This window comes from Etheostoma spectabile, chromosome 14 (assembly GCF_008692095.1).
Source record: "Etheostoma spectabile isolate EspeVRDwgs_2016 chromosome 14, UIUC_Espe_1.0, whole genome shotgun sequence".
Classification (NCBI taxonomy): domain Eukaryota; kingdom Metazoa; phylum Chordata; class Actinopteri; order Perciformes; family Percidae; genus Etheostoma; species Etheostoma spectabile.
This window is the reverse complement of record NC_045746.1, coordinates 6,180,799-6,191,984: the sequence shown is the minus strand read 5'-3', so window position 1 is coordinate 6,191,984 and position 11,186 is coordinate 6,180,799. Positions and strand designations below refer to the sequence as shown.

Below are 11,186 nucleotides of genomic sequence, written 5' to 3'. Positions count from 1 at the left end.
TAAATAAGGCCATGTACTTCTCAGCACAATCTTCTAAAATTGAAAGTCATTCAAAGTCAACATAAAAAAAAATTCCCATGTTCAAAAAGGAGTCGGAAGAATCAGGTAACAACTTATCAGGTAATTCCTTTAGTATGTTGCTATGGTGGCAACAAATATGTTCATACAGTTCTTCAGAGCCTTATTTTTATAAAGTAACAATGTCTAATGTTAAGTTTTATTGTCACATGAGATTACAAGATTTTCTACTTGTATTCTTTCACATTAAAAGAAAAATGCAGACATCTGAACAAACATGGAATTTATTCAACTGATTTATACAATTTCAATTGATGTATAACTGACCTTAAATCAGATGTTGTACAACTACTGTACAAACATTGTGCATATGCATAGTTCATTGGTGGACATTTGACATACTTGAGTATTTTCTGTTCATGACTTTTTACTTCTCCACTACATCTCAGAGGAAATATTCTACTTTACTCCAGTACATTCGATAGGTCACAAATTTAGTACAATTTGGTGTTCTAAATTACCAGTTTACACAAGTACATCAGAAAAAACGAATTGATCAATCAATAAGTCAGTTGACAAATTAATTCAATTTACTGGCGTGAGGGCATTTATCACATAAAAACATCTTACGGTTCCAGTTTTAGATATATAACAAATATAACCATACAGTACTTTTTGTGTACTCAGTCCACCACTGGCCTGGTTTGCGATACCCCCACCTGTCTATATCTGGCATGTCTTTCAGTAATACTGATCAGATCAAACAGTGCCTCCTGACACACATAATGGTCATTGTTTACCACTTTTCCAAGAAGAGACATGTCTGGAAACCTCTCTCCAGACAGCTGCTCAGCACAGCATCAGTCTTGCTCTGATGAAAATTGGTCAGAGCCAACGTCGGGGAGGACCCCGACTCCTGCTCATACACGTGTGCTACCTCGGCAGCATTGGGCTGCAGCTCTGTGGGAACTCTTGCAGGACAACAATCAGCTGCAAGTTGGTTTGGTATCCCTCTGCTCAAAATGGGCAATTATTTCTATTAGTTTTGGACAAAAGTCCAATTGTTGTAAAACTCCACACATACTGCACAAATCCTAGCATGGCCTACCTGGTATCCTACGGGCATTCCAGGACTGCACAACCCTGCCAAGTCCAATCTGTCTCATTTGACATGCCAGGTTAGAGACACAAAATATAGTTACATAATCCTGGATGTCGAGCAGCTCTTGATCTAGCAGGTGAGCCAGGGCCTGCTTTAGTGGATAGTTCACCCGATTATTGACCTCTGTCCAAATTCTTTCCACACGAATAGAATAGAATAGAATAGAATGCCTTTATTGGCATTATAAACATGAGCAATACCTGTGCAACAAGATTGACGCAACCCCTTTCCAGTGTTAACAAGCTACAAGATACGTAAGAAGAATAGAACATGGAATAAAATATAAGTAGTTCAAAAGAAAAGGGGGGGGAACAAGGTGCACAGTTCCTGAGACAACTATATACATAGATTTAAAATAGTAATAAAGATCAATATTGTTTGTATACGCAGTGTGAAAATATTACAGTCATGAATTTTCAGTGTTGTCAACGTAATACATATTTAAATACTGTACAGCAATGAAATTACACAGGCTTTCAGTGTCTTCTAAAGTAATAAATATTGCATAGTAGGGGGGAAGAAGAAAGTAGGCTGTGAAGTGAAGTCAGTGCATGTGTGAGTTCAGAGTGGTTATGGCTTTTGGGAAGAAACTGTTCTGGAGTCTTTAGTCTGGTGCACCTGTAGCACCTTCCTGAGGACAACAGGTCAAACAGGTCAGAGCCGGGGGGAGGGGGAGCTGTCCTTGGTGAAGTGTTCTGCTCGGCAGAGGCAGCGGGAGGTGTAGATGTCCATCAGGGAGGGGGGGGGGGAGGGCAGCCTAGGATCTTTTGTGCTGACCTTACAACCCTCTGCAGCCTCTCCCTGTCAAGGCCTGCATGGAATGGTGAACCCAAGTGCAGAGAGGAGAAGGCAAAAGCTGAGCTAAAGGGTTTATTGAAATAAAAAGCAAAGTACAAACAAAGGAAGTCCTGAGAGAGGCAGGCAAAAACTAAATCCAGGGTGCAAAAATCCAGATAGCAAGGAACCAGAAACAAACCGCCACAGGGAGACACGACACTACAATGATCTGACACAGGACAAGGGCACAAAGACTAAATATAGAGGGTAACGAGGTAACAAGAGGCAGGTGACAAGAGTGCTGGGAAACAGGTGGAAGACATCAGGTGATCACGGGAGCGGTAAAACACAGGAAGTAAAACTATAGACAAGACGAGACAGACAGACTTAAAAACTAACAGGAAAACAGAACATATACAAACCCAGACCAAAAATAACACCATACCATAATGACAAGACATGACAGTAACCAGGCTAAGAAATAAACACAGGAAACCAGACTACCACAAAAAAACAAGACACCAAACCACAACACTCCCTGTCTGCCACGGTGCAGCTGCCGTACCAGACTGTGGTACAGTACGTCAGCAGGCTCTCGATGGACGAGAGGTAGAAGGTCAGCAGCAGGTTGGAGTCATGGGTGTAGAGACAGTACAGGAGGGGGCTCACAGGGGCCACAGGGGGCTGTGGGGAGCCGGTGCTCAACGTGCGAGTGGAGGAGAGGTGGGGGCCCAGTCTCACCGTCTGGGGAGATCGGTGAGAAAGTCCTTTCTGTTATTACATATGAGAGGGGGGAGGCCGAGAGTGACCAGTTTGGTGATGAGAATGTCCGAGATGATTGTTTTGAAAGCGGAGCTGTAATCCACAACGAGCATGCGGACGTAGCTCTGCTGCTGCTCCAGGTGGGCTCGGCGCAGAGTGGAGAGCTACGGCGATGGCATCCTCTGGGGATCTGTTTGTGCGGTATGCAAACTGATAGGGGTCCAGGTCTGGGGGGAGGTGGTCCTTGATATGTTGGAGAACAAGTCTGTTGTTCTCACAAAATTATCCATCAGCACTCTTCAATATGCGTAGGTAAGAAGGTTTTATCCCTAGCTTATGGAGATGCATTGATTTGGCCAGAGGGCCTTTTAATTTTTCATTTACATCCAGCCGCTCAAATCCCACATCTAGAAGTAAATTTGATTTCATCCTTTAAACCAATAACATAAGAGTACAAAAAATATATAATTCAGTGCAATGCGTAGAGAAAATAAAGGCTGTTTCATTAAATGAGATTACTGTCTGCTGACAAAATGTAAACTATGCTTAATACCGTTGCTCATTATAGTTTTTACATTTCTATAATATTCTCTTGTCTTTGTCAGGACTGCTCTGTGTTGAGTTTTGGTTATGAATAAGTCATAAGCATTTCAATCATGGGTCTCTTCACAAGTCTGTCAACCGGCAAAACCTTGAGCTGTTCCACTGATAACGCACGACGGTGGCTCAGAATCATTGGGACAGTGACAGGGGGATTTCTTTAATACATACGTAAATATGTCTTCATTACCATATAAATTAAAGCAAGATTTTGAAATGTAAGGAAATATGTAATGTAGCCTAATATTTAAAAAACGATGTGTTAGAAATGATAAGCTGTAACAAGCTTTGGGTTTTGTATTCATTAAAGAAACGGGTTGATTTAATACTGAAGAAGATCTTTATTTCTGAGCTTTATTGGTGTTGGAAGACACATTTTTGCAACCTTTGGACAAAGCTAGGTGAGCCATTTTCTCTCTTTTTCCAGTTTTTGTGCTAAGGTAAGAAAACATCAAATTTAGTCTTGCATTACCAGACCTTACCGGAACAACTTTTTTTAGTTGTGCAACAGAAAACTCAGATTTGAGTTCAAGTTTAGAATGCCAACACAAAGAAAGCAGAAGGTGAGGGACATCCGGGAGCACTGGAACTATCCCGTTATTAAAACGTAATATTTATGTAGACTATTTTCTCATAGACTTGTGTAGAAACAGACTTCTTCTTCTTTTTCTTTTTTTTTTCACAATCAGTGGTGTTGCCCCCTGTTGGAAATGAGATAGAATGCAGGTTTAAGGCACCGTTGCGTTCACTGGTGCTTGGGACTAGATGATTGGTGGGAACTCCATATCTAGAAACAAGAGCATAAAGTCTTTTTATAAATGATTATACAAACACATTACACAGCTGTAGTGTTTTTTCAACCTATAGGCCACAACAGCCGAAAACAAGCCCATTCCTCACAAAGATTAATGTTATATTTAACCTTTCAAGGTTCAAGGTTCAAGAGTCTTTATTATCCCCAAGGGGCAATTTGTTGTGCAGCAGCATGTAACACACAGGTTATACAAAACAACAGCCATACATCTAAAAATAAAATACAAAGACAACAAAAACAAAGACCACACCTCACATTGACTTGTTGAAAAAGCCTATAGCAGCTGGGACAAAAGAGTTTTTATGTCTGTTTGTCCTACATTTAGGCAGACTGAATCTCCGGCCAGACGGCAACAAGATGAAACAGCTGTTCAGGGGGTGACTCGGGTCGGCTAGGACTGACTGGGCCTTCTTGAGGGACCTTGTCTCATAGACAGAGTTTAAATCAGTCAGAGGGTTTTGGGAAATCTTGCCAGAGACCTTTGAACCTTTGGACAGAGACAAAGCTGTTTCTGGCTGATCTCTCTCTTTCTGCTAGGGTAAGCTAACAAAACATAAACCTTTCCTAGAAATTTTCTTTAAGATTCTTTAAAAAAAAAAAAAACTTACTTTGAGCAATGCTGTGTTTATATGACAACTGATGAGAGATTTTGTTCTTTTGTATCTAGCTTTGGAGGAGCTGCCTATATTTTTTTTTAAATTTTAATACAATCAACATCTGTTTCATACTCTCCTGGCTGTTAAATAATGGATGGGATGGCTGTTTTCCTGACAAAGATGTAAAAAATTGAACTGACCCAATTATTTAGATGTTTTGTGGCTGCAATATGGAATATCTTTTTTCATAGTCCGCGAGCCCGGATGTATCGATCCAGTGAGGAGTGAAATCCACTTGATGTCTCATCACAGCATTATAGATTGCTGATGGGGAAAAGGAGCTGGAAACATAATAAGGCAAATTGGACTATACGCATTTAATGAACCGGGCCTTTTGTGATTTGTGAGTCTCTTTGAAGAGGTCCATTAGGTTTTTTTTTTTTTTGGGAATACAACAGAATAATTAGGATAGCAGAAAATGAGGCTGAACTGATTTCAGCAAATGAAAAGATTTCAAGTAGACAGCTTTGAAGTAAACTAGCATCTATTAAGTCTTCAGTGTGCATGTGTTGCATCACAGGTGTTAAATGAGCATAGACCAGGAAGAGCACAACAGAAAAGAGTCAGTGAATTAATTGGCTGTGATTATCAGCTTCACATATGCACAGAGTCCAGCTTCTCGTCCCAGCTCCTTTTAAAAGAGCTGTTCCAGTCTTACAGGATCACAATGTTCCAGCACCTTTGGGTTCACAAATAATTTATATTTTGTGGAGAACCAACAAATCCTGTGCATGCCAACACTTTTATAGCATGCTTTAACAGATTTTGTATTTTTTTCCTTTTATTCTTTTATCTTGGTTCACTCTTTGTTGTTGACAGCTCATTGCTGCGGTCAGGGATGTCGGGGTGGGGGGTTAGCACCCAGGCTATGCAAAACTTATTTACATCGTAACACTTACAGACGTTACTCTGTTAGCTTTGAGATACATCAAAGCTGCATGGGTGAAACTTACTTACATCCCATTAATACACCACAAAATGTCTCAAATCCACGCGATACACCAGCATGTGATGTCATCACACACAGGTTTTGATTTGCTTTAAAGCCGTTGGATGGAAACACCCTTTAACCAGCTCTATTCCCTGTTTATTACTGAAGTGTAATGTCAACATCCAAAATGTCAGGTCCAGCACAACTTGGTAAAACAGGCAAACATAGTTCAGTGGACCATGACAAATAACAGAAAGAATAAAACAAACAATAACTATAAATGTTCCATACTTAATCATGTAAGCTGTTGATTGATTGATTGATCCTATTTCAAGTAGCTACTTTTGGAATTTAATAACCGGATGGCGTAGGAATAAAAGTTAACGACTAGCTTACTACATGTATGTATATATTATTATAGCAAAATATAGTCAAAATATAGCATATGTAATAAATATCATGAAATAATTTAGTTTAGGCTGTGCCTGAACAAAATTGTGTGAATGTGTGTGAGTGGTGAATGGTTCCTGTACGTAAAAGTGCTTTAAGTAGTCGTTAAGTCTAGAAAACCAGTCCATTTAGTACACATTTGATGTACTTGTACTTTATTAAAGTCTTTTCTTTTCATGCCCTCCTCCTCCGCTACATTTCGAAGAGAAATATTGTATTTTTTACTCCACTATATTATTCTGACAGCTGTAGTTACTAGTTACTTAGTCTCATATTGCCAGACCTTCCCCCACAGCGCTGCAAAGGAGGGTCTACACAGCATTCTGGGATGGGGAAAAAACGTGCTCTCGTTAATTGGCATTTCGTTAAACCAATCCCAATCGTCTTGGGTGGCGCTACGCGCTGGACGCAGCAACGGCTCCTCTGCAAAACAGCCTCAGGAAGGAAGTTGTTTTGGTGGAACATGTGAACGTTTCACAGTTGTTTGAGGCTGTTTAGACGGAAATGATATGAAGAGAAAACGCAAAAGTTGCGTTGTGTTCTCACTTTTTATCCCACGTTTAGACAAGCGTTTTGGGGGGGAAATCAGCGTGCATATGGTGACGCAACACTGAAATTCGCAACCATGCCAGTTCACAAAATGGTCGCGTTATTTTGATTTATTAATTTGTGTACAGTACATGTCACGATTTTCGAACGTGACCATTTCACGAACTGCCGTGACACTGGGCTGCTCTGGGGGACGCGACAACGAGGAAATGACATGCCACACGCAGGACGGTGACAACAACTCATGCCGGGACACAATGGCGGGTCTTTGGGGGACGCAACAATGAGAAAATGAAACGCCACACGCCGGCCACAACAACGGGACGGTTGTGGTCAGGAAGAGAATAACGGGGAAAGGAACTGCAACACGCGGGACATTACTTTAAAATTCTTAATCAACACACAAAAATAACGACATTAGCGTGACCTGTACACAAATAAAAATCGTGACAATTTCACAAACGGCCGTGAGACTGGGCTGGAAATTCGATGTAGTATGCCCACCAGGCGGTTAGGTGGTAGTGTGAAGCACTGCCACACAACACCACCACCAAGTCAGCGCGCCTGCGTGCAACATTCCTTCTACTTCTCTACCTAGTAGTGCAAAGCGAACAACAAAAGGAAAGGAAGTCTTTTCCTTGCATCCGTCGCCCAGTGCTTGCTCTTGGTGGAAACTGTTGGGTTTCTGTAAACAACATCACAGAGTACGGTCTAGACCTGCTCTTTTATGAAAAGCTCAATGACATAACTGTTGTTGTGATTTGGCGCTATATAAATAAAAGTGAATTGAACTGAACAAAAGCTCCAAACAATGCACACACAGACACACACACACACACACACACAGACACACACACACACACACACACACACACACACACACACACACACACACACACACACACACACACACACACACACACACACACAGTGCATTTTTACCCTTTAGACGGGAACGCAACAATGCAGCGTTTGGAAGTTTTCCACTCTGGAGGGTTGTTGTACTTTTTTGCCTTTTTTTTTTAAAAAGCCGTAGCTGTCTAAACAAAAGGAACATCTGATCAAATATTTTTACGTTTTCACCCGTGAGCGTATTCGTGTAAACAGGGCCTTAGTGGTGCAACACAAAACTCTGTCTGGATTTCCCCTGCAGAGATCTGAGGAGCAGTTAACCATAGTCCTCAAAATCCACCGGAGGTTAGAACGCCAACACAAAGACAGAGAAAGGGGACGGACATCCGGTGAAATTTCCGGCGGCCCCGCAGCAATCACAGATAATCGTGGGTACAGACTGCTAGTTACTTTACAAATAAAAAGATATTTGCACACTAAACACATCTAGTTTAGAAAATTGCATACTTTTACTTAAGTTACATTTTCAATGTAGGACTCTTACTTGTAAAATTTTAACAGTGTGGTATTAGTACTTTTACTTTAGTAAAGGATCTGAATACTTCTTCCACATCTTAAGTATTGTACAGATTATGTAGCCTGATCCACACTCCTTACCAGTTGGTGGCGGTACTGCAACAAATTGTTAATGGGGGGGGGCGTGGCCTGGGGAACAGGAAGAACATTGTTTGGGGTGAGCTTAGAGGAAATGTTTAAGGAGGTAAATAGAGGAGTAATGTAGGAGCCGGGCAGTCTTCAGTGGACAGGGGGGTATTTAGCTTCTTTTTATGGTTGTAACTCGTGAACAATGAGTTCATTTGGATTTGGAGACCATAACTATTGAGCAAAAGACCAAAAATCAAGCCAAGGCCGGATTACCAATTCTCAATTACCTACTTCCGGTGAGTTTGACCCTTTTGGATTTGCTTTGTTTTTGCAGTGCAATGCTTTTCCTGATTTGTATTTTTGCCTTTTGAAGGGAGGACCTAACCTTAATGTTCCCTCTGTAGGCCCTGTAGTACGGTGGCCGACAGGGGCAAACACCCTACAATTTAAGAAACACATGCAAATAGACATAACAACAAGCAAATTAAGAAAACATCTTAATTGATTCATCTTTCAACTTCATCGCGTGCGCGGCATTCAGCAAACACGCTGCAAATGCACACAACACTACCAAATACATAAACGCACTGCAAAAATGGAAATATGCGGAAACAAAAACACGTAACTCTGAAAAAAGAAGCGATGCAACGACAGAAGCAGACGACCCCGAAAACAAATGTAACAACCAAGCTGTTCCACTGAGCTGCTCCCCCTAGGGGCCTGGAGAACTTCCGTTGTGTAATCTGGATGCAGCGTTTTTGTTGTTGTATTTGTTTTCTGGGTGGTTTGTCTGCTTTAGTTTGCATTGCTTCTATACATATTTACAGTGCGTTTATGTATTTGGTTGTGTGTATTTGCTAAATGTGCTGCATGTGTTGTGAAATTAATGAAGATTTTCTTTATTAATTTGCATGTCTTTTGTCTAATTGTCTGTTTTTTCTTAAGTTGCAGGGCCCATCTCCAACCATAATATATGTTAACTGCATACAAACAATGCAATCTGCTGGCTGCCGTCCATGTTTTATTTGGTACAAGAACAAGCAGAAATTGAAATTTTTGCTGGATGTGTGTACATCATCTTCTACTCTAGTGGTTAATGACCTGTGGTTCAGTGTGGTGTCAGCTGTTAACTTTACTCTGCTGTAAGCTCTTTTTATCCTTCAAACACTAAAGGATCTGTGCAAATTGGTGGAAACACATTTTATGTCCTTTGTCCAGTCGTTGTAGCTTAGTTGGTTCTGAGCTTAAGTTGTAAAGAAAAAAAAACCTAAATGTTCTTAACTTGAGGGTGTTGCTAACATTTTCCAAAACCTTTTGACAATAACCCCCAGTCTGCTTTGTCAACACTGGGATATTGGGGATCAGGGTAAATTAGGTGGCACACAGTAGCAAAAGCTGCTTAAAGAGAATTCATACTGAGCAATTGTGCCTGAACAAGACCTAGGAAGGGAAGACCTAGGACTAGGTGGAGAGATTATATCTCCAACCTGGCCTGGGAACGCCTCGGGATCCCCCAGTCGGAGCTGGTTGATGTGGCTCGGGAAAGGGAAGTTTGGGGTCCCCTACTGGAGCTGCTGCCCCCGCGACCCGATACCGGATAAGCGGTCGAAGATGGATGGATGGATGGATACTGAGCAATTCATTTTTAAAGGATTTTAGGTCTAGAAAGATGTAACATAATTGGTTTATTCACCAAGTAAGTATTTTGCGCACTTTAGGAATCTGTCTGCATTTAACAAGACCCAACTGTCACAAGCAATGGCCTGCTGGAAAACCCAGAGAAAAATACCTGAATGAGCACTTGAAACCTGCACACTTAAAAGCCCCAGTCAGGTCCACATTTACTGTTGGACTGTCTTGCATTCAAGCTAAGATCTATTTTATAGTCATTTTATTATTATTATAGCACTTTAGAAATGGCTTTATTGTACGTGATGATAGGAAGCTGTAAAGGTTAGAGCAGTCAGAGTTGTATAATTGGTAATTGTTGTGGGTAGATGTAGCCAGTAGTCGAGCAAATGAAGACCAAAATGAACCAAATCAGAATTAAAGAAAAATAAATACTACTTTCACAAATATAAAAGATACCAAAAATGAATGCAGCTCTAAATAGGTTGACTTTCTTTTCTAGTCTCTAGAGCTTTCAACAGACTTAATTCCTACCAGATCTAGCTCCCCAAACACCCCCCCCCCCCCCCCACACACACACACACCCCACTACCCCCCACCATCTATATAGCTCGGAAGCACACCCCTACTCAATACACAACAGGGGTGGCTCAGCCAAAATTAGTAATGCTAGTGAACTAGAAATATGCAGAATAATATAGATATAATTACACAAATGTTTCAACAAACCACAAGATATCTTGAGGGTTACAATATATATTATTTAAAATACGGGTCACTTCTTGTTACCCAGGAAGTCCTAGCGTCATTTAAACCCAGTGTGCACGACAAACTTCCCTTTAAACAGACCGAGCAGACGTTGGTAAGACAAAGCTAATATGACTCGTTACTTTTAAACTAAATAAAAAGACACGCAGTTGAAGATCTGAGTGTTGAGTGGTTATTATAATCGGTGATGATTGTCAAGTATGGGATGGTTTTATACAGGATGATGGATTGATGAAAGAAGCTGTTGCATATAAATCCCGGCAGTATTGAATGTTAAGTGTGCACTCAAGAAAGCCATGGGATTACGGCGGGGAATTGACGAATGGCTAGGTTAAAAGATGCTTTTAATTCATGTGATCATTAGCATAACATATGAACTCACTAAATAAACATATAAACAGGCATCATTCCAGGTCTGTCTTTAAGGGCTAAAATAGGTAGCGTATTACTGTGATGAGATGTATGGTGCCGGCAGCCATACGCCTCATCACAGTAATACTAAGCGAGACAGTGATATTAAATGGTGGGAGTATCTAAAGGATGGCTACATCCATTGTAGTGTCTGTCTGTCTG

The 11,186-nt window shown here is 40.9% G+C and overlaps 1 long non-coding RNA gene across 1 annotated transcript in view; it reads left to right on the top strand.

Moving 5' to 3' along the window:
* LOC116702141 (uncharacterized) overlaps nucleotides 1-11,186 on the top strand; it is an 18,022-nt gene that overhangs the window by 1,258 nt on the left and 5,578 nt on the right. The window contains exon 2 of the long non-coding RNA XR_004335074.1: nucleotides 2,538-2,540. This is a non-coding gene — a long non-coding RNA (uncharacterized LOC116702141). The remainder of the gene's footprint in view (nucleotides 1-2,537; nucleotides 2,541-11,186) is intronic.